We start from the raw sequence: 10,468 nt of genomic DNA, 5'->3' as shown, positions 1-10,468 counted from the left end.
AGGGGCGAGGCCAGATCTTCCATTTCCTCTATCATTTGGGGACATAGCATTTGTCCCTTTTTGTCTTTTCATCTCTTCTGCCATATGAGGATGCAGTGCTCCTCCATCTAGAGGACACAGTAGCAGGGCACCATCTTGGAAGCAAAAAACAGCCCTCACCAGGCTCCAGACCTGCCAGTGCCTTGATCTTGGCCTTTCCAGACTCCAGCACTGTAAGAAGTAAATTTCTGTTGCTTGTAAATTACACAGTCTCAGGCATTTTGTTTCAGTAACACTAATGGATTAAGCCATGGAAAGCAGCAGCAGAATGGCATTTAATGTATATCATTACATTAAATGTAAACGGGTTAAACAGTGCAACCAAGAGGCAAAGGTTGGCTAATGTTTTTGTTTTATTTTGTTTTTAAGTTTGGGAAACAATGGCTTAAATAGACAGATTACTTACCAAAACTTTGAGATATGTTGATATACATTATTCTAATGTTATAAATACTATCTTGGAGCCAATTTTAGATGTACTTCTGGTCAATTTTATGTGAAAAGTGGTTTGTTCATAACACAGATTTTATTTTCACATTTCCTTAATATAATAAGTTAAGTTCTTTATTCAGTTTTTTCAGTGCTCAGGATTGACCTCAGGGCCTCATAGAGCTACACCCCCAGCCCACAGCTCCCTATTTAAGCCACTAGAAAATTTTTCCCCAAGAGGATTACATTATCTCTTCTCTAGCTTCTTAGTTCACTTTCTTTCCTGTGGCATAATGAGGAAGGCAAAGGAACATTTTAACAGTGAAATTATCTTGATAGTGAGAATAATCCTAAGACAAGGTTTTTCAGTCATCCTAAAAGTTTTTCACTTCTCTGTTATCAAAAGTATTTCCAATGTTGCTACCAAGGTGTTATTCATAAAACATATCTTTACAGTTTGTTGTAATTAGCTGAGCCTGGTGCCGTGGCTCACGCCTGTAATCCCAACAGCTTGGGAGGCTGAGGCAGGAGGACCGTGAGTTCAACGCCAGCCTCAGCAACTTAGCAAGGCCCTAAGCAACTAAATAAAATATAAAAAAGGACTGGGGATGTGGCTGTGTGGTACTCCTGGGTTCAATCCCCAATACCAACAAAAAGGTAATGATCTATATACAGTTTTTTATACTCTTCGATTCAAACCATTTTTAAAAAAATATTTAGATTTTTAAAGACAGGGTCTCTCTGTGTTGCTAAGGCATGTCTCAAATTTAAGGGCTCAAGCAATCATCCCCACTCAGCCTTCTGAGAAGCTGGGGCTATAGACAGATTTTTCAACACAGCTAAAATGTTATGTCAAGTCAAATATTTGCCTTTAGGTCTCAGATAATTTTATTTTTTCACTCTGTACTATTTCCCAAGGCTGCCTTATCTTTCCCCGTGGCCTTAATCTCAGCTGATACATGGCAGGTGACAACTTCTACCTTTGTACTGAGGCTAGCAGGACTTGAACATTGGATTGTCTTCCTGACTCCTCTACCTGGACGTCTCAGGAGCACTCAGCTTCAGCACACATTGGAATGAGCCCGTTTCCCTCCCCCTCCTGTTACGGGCCACATCCAAAGAACCCTCCTGCTCTGATGCTTTTTGTTCATGCTTCCGGAAGCCTTTCTGCCTCCCACCTCCGACCAACTCATGGCAATTTTCCTGCCCTGATATATCTGGAATTCAGCCTTCATTGTGCACTTATAATGCCACCTACTACTTCCATGCCACCGTCATCTCTCCCGGATTGCTATGTTTGCCCTTCACCTTAGGTTCTATTTGCCAACTAGAGTTACATGTAAATGTGAATTTTTACATTTTTATTTTTTATATAAATTACATTTTTATATACTACACATTCTGTTTTGTGAGTCTTTGGTACTATGGATTAATCAAGCCAGTTTTCAAACTCTTACCCAGAGATATACTTTTGTTTACTTTGACATCTTCTGTTCTCTCAATTCTTTTTCTTTTTGGTATTGGGGATTAAACCCACATGTGCTTAACCACTGAGCCACATCCACAGCCCATTTTATTTTGAGTCAGGATCTCACTAGATTTCTTAGGGCCTTGCTAATTGGCTGAGGCTAGCCTTGAACTTGCCATCCTCCTGCCTCAGCCTCCTGAGTCACTGGGATTACAGGCATGTGCCATTATGCCCATTAATTCTCAAAATTCCTAATTCTTTTTTAGCACTTTTGAAACTTCTTGGTGATTGCGTTGAATTTTTCCATTTTTGTAGTTGAAATGTGCAATGCCATATACCACAAGTGACACACACACCAAAAAACACATTAGGTTTGAGATAAGGCCTTTCGAAAAAGTAGAGACTGTTTTCTGAGCTGGTCAGGCTGCCGCTGGCTGAGCACTCAGCCTCTGGGACTGACGCAGACTCTCTCTGCCTCTGCTGAGGAAGGTAGAAATGGATAGATGGCAAGATGATGGCATAGGGTAGGTCAGACAAATGTTCCTGCATCAAGGGACAAGGCTACCCCTCACGAGCATGAAGGGCAGAAAGCTGGAGTGAACTAGGAAGTGAGGCAGCTTTGTGTCTCCTCTAAGAGGAAGGGCCATTTCTGAATTATCTTTATTGCACGGGCGATTATAATATCCATGAAGCTCACTTTGATGGTAACGATTGCTTATATACATTGACAGCCTGGTAAGCGGAATAGAATATTAGGCTAGAAGTCAGAAAGCTTTTATTATAACTTTGTCATTTAGCCACTGTGTGATTTTAAGCAAGTTTTCTAAACTTCACGTGCCTCAGTTAATTTGTCTACACAACGGAGAGAGCAATAACTGTTGGAGCTACCTTACAGGGCATTTATGAAGACCAAACTTAGAAAAACCACCTTAGATCAGGTCACCCTATGCAAATGAGGGGTCTATTTTTATTATTGGTGATGGTTGATCACCAATCGGCTGGCAGTGGTTGGCTGGCTCAGGAAGTGTGGTTATTGAATCATTATTCGTGATTAATCAGACATGTGTACAACCAGTTCTTGGGGTTACTCATGGACATGGAGCAATCAGTCCATGATTCTGAAACCTAGGGAGCTTGTTGAAAGGAAGACTTCAGGACCCTCTCCCCAGAGTTTCTGATTCAGGAAGTCTGAGTTGGGATCTGAAAAAGCACATTTTCTAAGAAGTTCCTAGGAGACAATGATGCTCTTAGTCCAGAGACCACCATTTGAGAAGCACAGCCAAGGAAGACAGAAAATTTTCATTCTTGTTACAATTGGTATAAGTGCCCTGAAGATCAATTCCAATATAACATGAAAACCTTAAAAAAAATTTTCATGCCTAAGTTAGTCAGCTTGTGCTACTGTGACAGAATACCTGAGAAAACCAACTTAAAAGAAGAAAAGGTTTATTTTGGCTTACAGTTTCAGAGGTTTCAACCCATGGTCAGTTGGCTCTGTTGGATTTGGGTCTGTGGTGAGACAGAACATCAAGGCAGGAGCAGAACAGAGCAGCTCACATTGTGGTGGCCAGGAAGTGAAGAGACAAAGGAAGGGGCCAGAGTCCCAGGACTCCCTTCAAGGGCACAACCCGAATGACCTAACTTCCTAGGCCTCCCCCAAAGGTTCCCCCACCTCTTCCCAGACATGGGCAAACCAAGTCTTTATTTACCATGTTTTTGTTTTTCCCAGTACTGGGGAATCTAGCCCACAGGCACTTTTATCACTGAGCCCCCTCCTGGACCCTTTTTTACAGTGAGATAGGATCTCACTAAATTGCTTATGGCCTCCTTTAAGTTGCTGAGGCTGGCCTCCAATTTGCCATCCTCCTGTCTCAACCACCTGAGTCACTGCAATTACAGGTACACACCACCACTCCCAGCTATAGGCCTTTGTGGGGCATTCAAGATCCAAACCATAATACCACCTTGTTAGAGTCTGTAAACAAGTCAAAATAACACCTGGCATTTTGCCAGGGGAATGTTAAAGTTCGTAAACAAGTCTGGATGGTGCCTGGCAAAATGTCAGAGGGAGTGGTTTGAGAAGTAACAAAACCGAGCCATTAGGTGTAGAGATTCCTGATTGGTTGACTGATGTATCTAGTTTATGCTAATTAGATAAGCTGTGTGGAATGTATAAATACTGCTCCTGTCCTGCAATAAAGGGCTCCCACTCCTGCTGTATCAACGTACACAAGTTGTTCGTCACCCCCAGCTATTTTGCCGCAGCTGGACTGCGGCACCACCTGAGTCTGGGGGAACCCTGGAAGTCTTCAAGAGGGAACATTTGAGCAATCTTGTAAATACGAGTGGTGGTTAGTAGGACAGGTGGTAGGGGGAGCCATGGCTGTGCCAAGAGAGGAGCATGGCAGAGCCCCTGAGGGCGATGGAGCCCAGGTGATGCTTCTGAGGAAGCCACGGGCAGCCTGCTAGAGTGCAGGGGCCCTGGCGGTGGGCGAGGGAGAAGCTGGAGAGCACGGGAGCCCGACCAGATGGTGAGTGCTAAGAGCCACAGCCAGGTAGTATGATGCAGGGCATTTTTGGTTGAAAGGTGACGCCAGCCAGCCATTGAGATGGTATGATTATGTTAAGATCTGCATTCATATGGATATTAGACCCCTGCTTTCCCCCCTCAGCCTGCTACGGGACTCCTGGAGAGTTCCCATTGGTTGGGGAAGTGCGGTAGGAGGGAGTTCCGGAGGAGGGACTTCCTGTTGGTGTCCGGGAGAACGCCGCGTGGGTCTGTCGGCGATTTTCCCGGGAGCCTCCGGGGCATTGGCGGCAGTTTCAAAAATAAAGTTTGTTCCTGCTTGAGTGGCTCGTGATTTTGTGCCCAGCCAGACTGCGGCAGGTGAAGATTGTGAATTTCTTCTGAAGACCCGTGGGAGGTCCCCTGAACGTTGTCAGCAAGGGGACAGTGACCAAGTGAGCACTTTTTAAAAGTTTGTTCGGGCTGCTCTTTGGAACACTGATTGGCGGCAGGCAAGAGCAGAATGGGGAGATTAGTTGCATCTAAAAGGCGAGGGCTGAGAAGGTCTATGTGAAGCAGAGAGTCCAGGGAGGGAGTGACTGCGGGTGGAGTGGCAGCAGGGACTCTTGGCACCCCACCTGTGCCCAGCTGCCACAGAGCCCAGCCCTGTTGAGCTGGAGGAGGATGCAGCACAGCGTGTCCTGGAGGAGGGACGGGGTTCCAGACTTGGTTTGGGACATATTGTACTTACATTTTTAAAATTCACATATAGTAAAGTTCAGGAATTTTGGCAAATGCATAGATTCTCGTAACCATCACGACAATGGGGACACATCATAATTTCATCTCGCCCCAAATTCCTCTGTAGTCACATCTTCCCCTTATTCCTAAAACTGTCAATCACTGCGGCAGTCTCAGCCTCTATATTTTCACCTTTTCAGGAATGTTCTATAAGTGAAAACATATGGCATATAATCTTCAGGATCTTGCTTCTTTCACTTAGCAGAGTGCATCTGAGAGCCATCTGTGCTGTGGGCCCTTTCTGACTGTTACTGAGTAATGTGACATCACCTGGGGTGTGCCACTCAGCCGCTCAAGGACACTTGGGTTGCTTCCACTTTTCAGTATTGATGAATAATGCTGCTGTAAAGTTCTACATGTAGCCTTTTTAAAAACAAAACAAAACAACAAAAAAAACAGTACCGTGTATGATCCAGGAGTAATCTACCACTGGTAATCTACCAACCCTGTTTTATTTTTTATTTTGAGACAGGGTCTTGCTAAGTCTCCGGGGCAGGCCTTGAATTTGTGATTCTCTTTCCTCAGCCTCCCAAATCACTGGGATTACAGGTGTGCACCACTGCATCCGGCCACATACAGGCTTTTAATATGAATACAGGTTTTCACACCTTTAGCATAAATACCTAGATCAGGGCGCTGGCTTGTCAAAGTTTATGGTTAATGATAAATAGAACAATTCAGCTATTTTCCAAAATGTCTGTGTCACTTTGTACACCTGCCAGCAGGTATGAGGTTCAGTTGCCCTGCATCTTCACTTCTAATATATGTTGTTGGGTTTTCAGGTTTTGCTGTTGTTTATTAAATTTTGGTCATTGGGGTAGGTGAGTGGTGCGGCTTTGACACTGTTGAGCATCTTTTCATGCACCTACTTGACAGGCAGATCTTCTTTGCTGAAGCATCTGCCTAATTGTTAATGGGGATGGGACATAGCTCAGTTGGCAGAGTGCTTACCTCGCATGCACAAGGAAGGCCCTGGGTTCAGTCTGGGGCTGGATCTTGTGGCGCTCCAGCACTCCAGGGGGAATGGTGAGCCTGGGAAGGGTGCTGGGGACAAGCAATCCTGGGAGGCAGAGGGAAACCCAAAGAGGGGGAGGGCACCAAGCCCCAGGAGCATGCCCCAAACAGAAGGCAGACAGCAGGGTTAAGCTTTAAGAGATTTTAAGAGAGAAAACTGTAACTGGTGAGAGGTCCCATAAGAGAGCTGCTTGGTTTACCAACACGGAGGTCATCAGTAAGCTTGTGACTTTGTCAGTGGCCCTAAATGGGTAGATGGATCCGGACATGCTGGGGGTGGGGGCTGGGAGTCAGGAAACGGAGTCAGCAGTTGTCTCGTTTGGAATTTGGACTTAAAGAGGAAACAGGACTGTCATTGCACGTACAGGGAAGGAAACTGCACTGAAGCTTTGCCTGAACCTGCGGATTTCTAAATTAAGATGACTCTTTTCAGGCCCTCCTCCACTCAACAAGCCCAGGGTCCTGCTGTGTACACGCTCTGCCTGCGGAGGAGAAACCCTGAGTGTGACCAAGGCCCCAGATGACAAGCAGCTTGCCGTCTGCAGCTCCCCGGGACCCACCAGAACAGAACAGAGAGCGCTGCCTTCCACCCCGGAGTCCACGGGGGGTCTTGCTAGGACATTCTTCTTCTGTAGAAGTTGTAAATTTTACTTTGGGCTCTCCTCATTTTGAGGTAATAAAATCCTGAGCCTGGAAGGGAACGGGGAGATCATCCTTCACCTCACGGATGTAAAAAGTTGAATCCTGGAGAGACGTAGGACACACATCCAGTAAGGGGAAGATTCAGGGGCAAAGCTCTTATCTTCTGCTTCCCGGTTCGGGGAATTTTCCACTACCTCGCGCCAGATTGCATACACGAGAGTCGATTCTGCGTCTCTAAGTTCATATAGCTTAACCATTCCTTTAAATGGCTGTGTTAATGACTTCCATGAGTCAGTGCTTATTTTCCATATTCTGCCAATTAATTGTGGTTTGGGGGTGATCTGTTCCAAATCCCTGGATTATAAAGTGTGGCATCAGCTATTTTTTGAAGGTAATTCATTCCAAAGCTTGGACCAATTATAGCTAATATAGTTGAATTTGTCTTTAAACATCCTCGAATCAAAAACCAATAGTCCTATTTGTTTCCCCCCTAGCATGGCTACAAGGAGGATGAATTCCCCAGGACCCCGTCCCCCCTCCCCACAGGACCTGGGGAAGCAGATACCCTGAGGATCCGTGAAAGTCAGCTTGGAAGTACCACTGTCACCTGGAAGATGACTGGCTGGAGCAGTCTGTTTGGAGGTGTTTGCTTTTCTTTTTATTGTGGCCAGAAATAATAGTAAGAAGGACTTAATGTTATTTCTAACTCCGAGAGTCCCCTTTCCCTCTCCCCAGGCAATCTAGATTGGGCTCCTACCATCTGGAAAATATAAGTTTTGTTTGGAAACTAGGAACATCTTCTACCGCATCTAAAACTGGTTACTTTCCCCACCAAGCAGCATATCAAAGACAGGGATAAAAATATCCATTGTATGAGACAGCCATTTTTACATCCATGGCTTTTGGCTCTCAGATTGATCTTTGGTGGCCTCTGCCATCCAGTCTAATCAGCCTAATCTCTTGAGGGGCAAAGATGAGGAGTGCACCGCTCCGTCGAGCAGCCCGGCTCTGGGCAAGCGATCTCATTGTCATATATTAGAATTGAGAAGTGCAGGGGAGGCAAACATAATATTCCCTCTACCCTTGTAACTTCTTTTCTGGGACCCTTAAACAAAATACAGATTGACAAGAGAAAATCAAGTGTATTAAAATGTATGTTTCATGTATACACGAAAGAAAAACCAGGGAAAGAGTAACTACCAAAGATGTCATCTGCAAATTCTTGCTTATTAGTCTCTTCAACAGTAAACGATGCATTTTTAATTTATTTATTAATTTATTCTAATTAGGTATATATGGCAGCAGAATGCATTTTGATTCATTGTACAAACTGCAGCACAACTTTTCATTTCTCTGGTTGTACATGATGTAGCCTCACACCACATGTTCAGTCATACATGTACCGGGCCATGCATTCTCAGACAAATGATGAACAAAGGAATCGGACTGTGAGTCTCTATGAGCGGCAAAGTGTGGGAAGGCAAAGGTGTGGGGAACTCACTGTAGGTAGAGACTTGACAGTCGAGATTGGCACATAGATTCCCCTGGCCTAGTCCTGGCTAATACGGGTCTCAAGCCATCTCTGGGGATGGACTTAATCCTTCCTGATGGAGAGGGGAGGAGGGACAAGGTTTTGTTCTACTTTTAGACATACAGAGGGAGGGTAGGGAGGTTTTCTTGTATCTGTCTCTTCTAAATTGCTTCCAGCTCAAAATAATCCTCATGCCAAAGTGACAAATGTGGCTTTTTCTGCTGTCTTTGAAAGACTTTCTGAGCTCACATGGTTTGATATTACAGACAAGAAAACCAGGCTTAGGGAAAGAAACCTCTTGCATGCTCTCCATTTGTAAGAGGACCTGCTTCGTCATTTCCACCTCTGACAGTCCCTGCTCTGAAAGTCCCTTCGGGGTGGCTGTGGACAAGCAGCCCAAAAGCATCACTTGGAGCTCCTGGAGAGGGCAGATCTGGGCCCCAGTGGGAATCTGCATCTGAAGGCCTCCTCCAGGTGACTGCCTGGGCCTCAGGGGGCTTTAGAAATTGCACTGATATTGGCCTAAGGCATTTTGTGACTTGTCTCTCCTTGGTCTGCAGGTGTCACCAGAGAGCTGACAGTGATCTTGTGAAGCCCAGGACGCTTTCCTTCCGCCCCCCTCCCCTGCCTGCTTCCTGCCCTGGAAGTTCCCTTTAGCTCTTGGCCTGATACCCAGTACAAGGACAGGGAAATGGGCCAAGAGGGGTGTTTGCGTTTCCCACACCACACACACTTCAGCGCCTACCCTTCTAAAAGTGCCGGAACCAAGGGTCCATGAGCAGACAAATCGTGGAATGATTTTTAAAACTCCAAATCCCATGTTTCTTTGCAAATTTAGGCAAATCTTGGTTCACAGACCACTCTGACATGGTAAGCTAATGCAGTGTAATTTATTCTGGTCCTGGAATGTGTTTGTTAAGGCATTTACATGGCATTTTATCATCCATCAACTCCTTACCATGTTAAATTATAATTACTCCCTCCCCAATAAACCAAAGGCCAAAATCTCCTGTTATTCTACAAATTACATCATTTTTATAACACTTTCGAGTTTGTAAAAACCACTTTCAATTTAACTTTTTTTTTTTTTTTTAAATCCTCATAACACGAGGTGTAAGGATGCACCCACTTATAACAACAATGAGCCTGAAGCCAGAGGTTTCTCCGGGATGTTCTAGAATTAGCCTTGAATCCAGGTCTCCTAATCCCATATTCTGGTTAAATAAAGTTTTGTAGGTGCCGTCTATTTGAACTAGGCTCCTGCGCTAACCAACAGACCAAACCAATTTGGAATTTAATCACAGTAGCTGAGCTTTAATTAAAGCAGGAGGCCCTGGAAACAATTAACTAATTAAGCTGTAGCCAGTTAAGTTGTCTCTGTACCCCACTTCCACTTTCCATAACTGTCAGATCACGCTGTGGGTTGGAGTTCTCACAACCTGCTCTGGGTTGGAGGCTGCCTGATTCTCTAGACCTTTTTTTTTTTTTTTGCTTTACTTTGTTTTGCTTCCTTTTGTTTTGTTTTGCTTGTTCAAATAAACTACTAAATCTAATTGGCCAAAGGAATGTTCCTCTTAGCATTCCACAATCTTTCTATCTATTTCACCGAATGGCCTCCACAGCGTAACTAAGTCTGCACCGCGAGACGCCAAGGTGAGAGGTTCTGTTTGGGGACTTGGCATTTTTTATCAATATTTCTTCCCAGCAGTGCAGTTCACCAGTAATAACTGATTAGATATTGTGATTTCCAAGAAAGATCCCATTCCTTCTGTGGTTGGGAAACTGCCTTTGGGCAAAATGGACTTTAAAAGAAATAAAAAACAAAATAGGGCTGGGGATGTGCCTCAGTGGCCAGGTGCCCCTGAGTTCAATCCCTAGTCCAAAAAAAAAAAAATGATATTCCACCACGGATGGAGATGGTTCCTCAGAAAGCAAAGTCACACCCCCATTCCCCTCACTCCACCACCATGTAAGTCCTCTTTCCACTCTCTAGTGCAGAGAGGAAAGGATTTTTCCACCCCCTGTCCCATCTTATTTT

At 44.7% G+C, this 10,468-nt stretch overlaps 1 long non-coding RNA gene across 2 annotated transcripts; it reads left to right on the top strand.

Moving 5' to 3' along the window:
• Positions 1 to 4,673: 4,673 nt before the first annotated feature.
• On the top strand, positions 4,674 to 10,223 carry LOC107153888. 2 transcript variants are annotated; one of them, XR_007347016.1, is made up of 4 exons: positions 4,674 to 4,823; positions 6,691 to 7,027; positions 7,394 to 8,904; positions 8,991 to 10,223. It is a non-coding gene; the product is annotated as an uncharacterized LOC107153888 (long non-coding RNA). The 2 variants fall into 2 exon arrangements; XR_007347015.1 differs by having other exon boundaries at positions 6,691 to 7,290.
• The last annotated feature ends 245 nt before the right edge of the window (positions 10,224 to 10,468 follow it).

The sequence above is a fragment of the Marmota marmota genome, unplaced genomic scaffold (genome assembly GCF_001458135.2).
Source record: "Marmota marmota marmota unplaced genomic scaffold, marMar, whole genome shotgun sequence".
In the NCBI taxonomy this organism is placed as follows: Eukaryota; Metazoa; Chordata; class Mammalia; order Rodentia; family Sciuridae; genus Marmota; species Marmota marmota.
The sequence above is the reverse complement of the archived record's forward strand: the minus strand, read 5'-3'. Positions and strand labels throughout refer to the sequence as shown.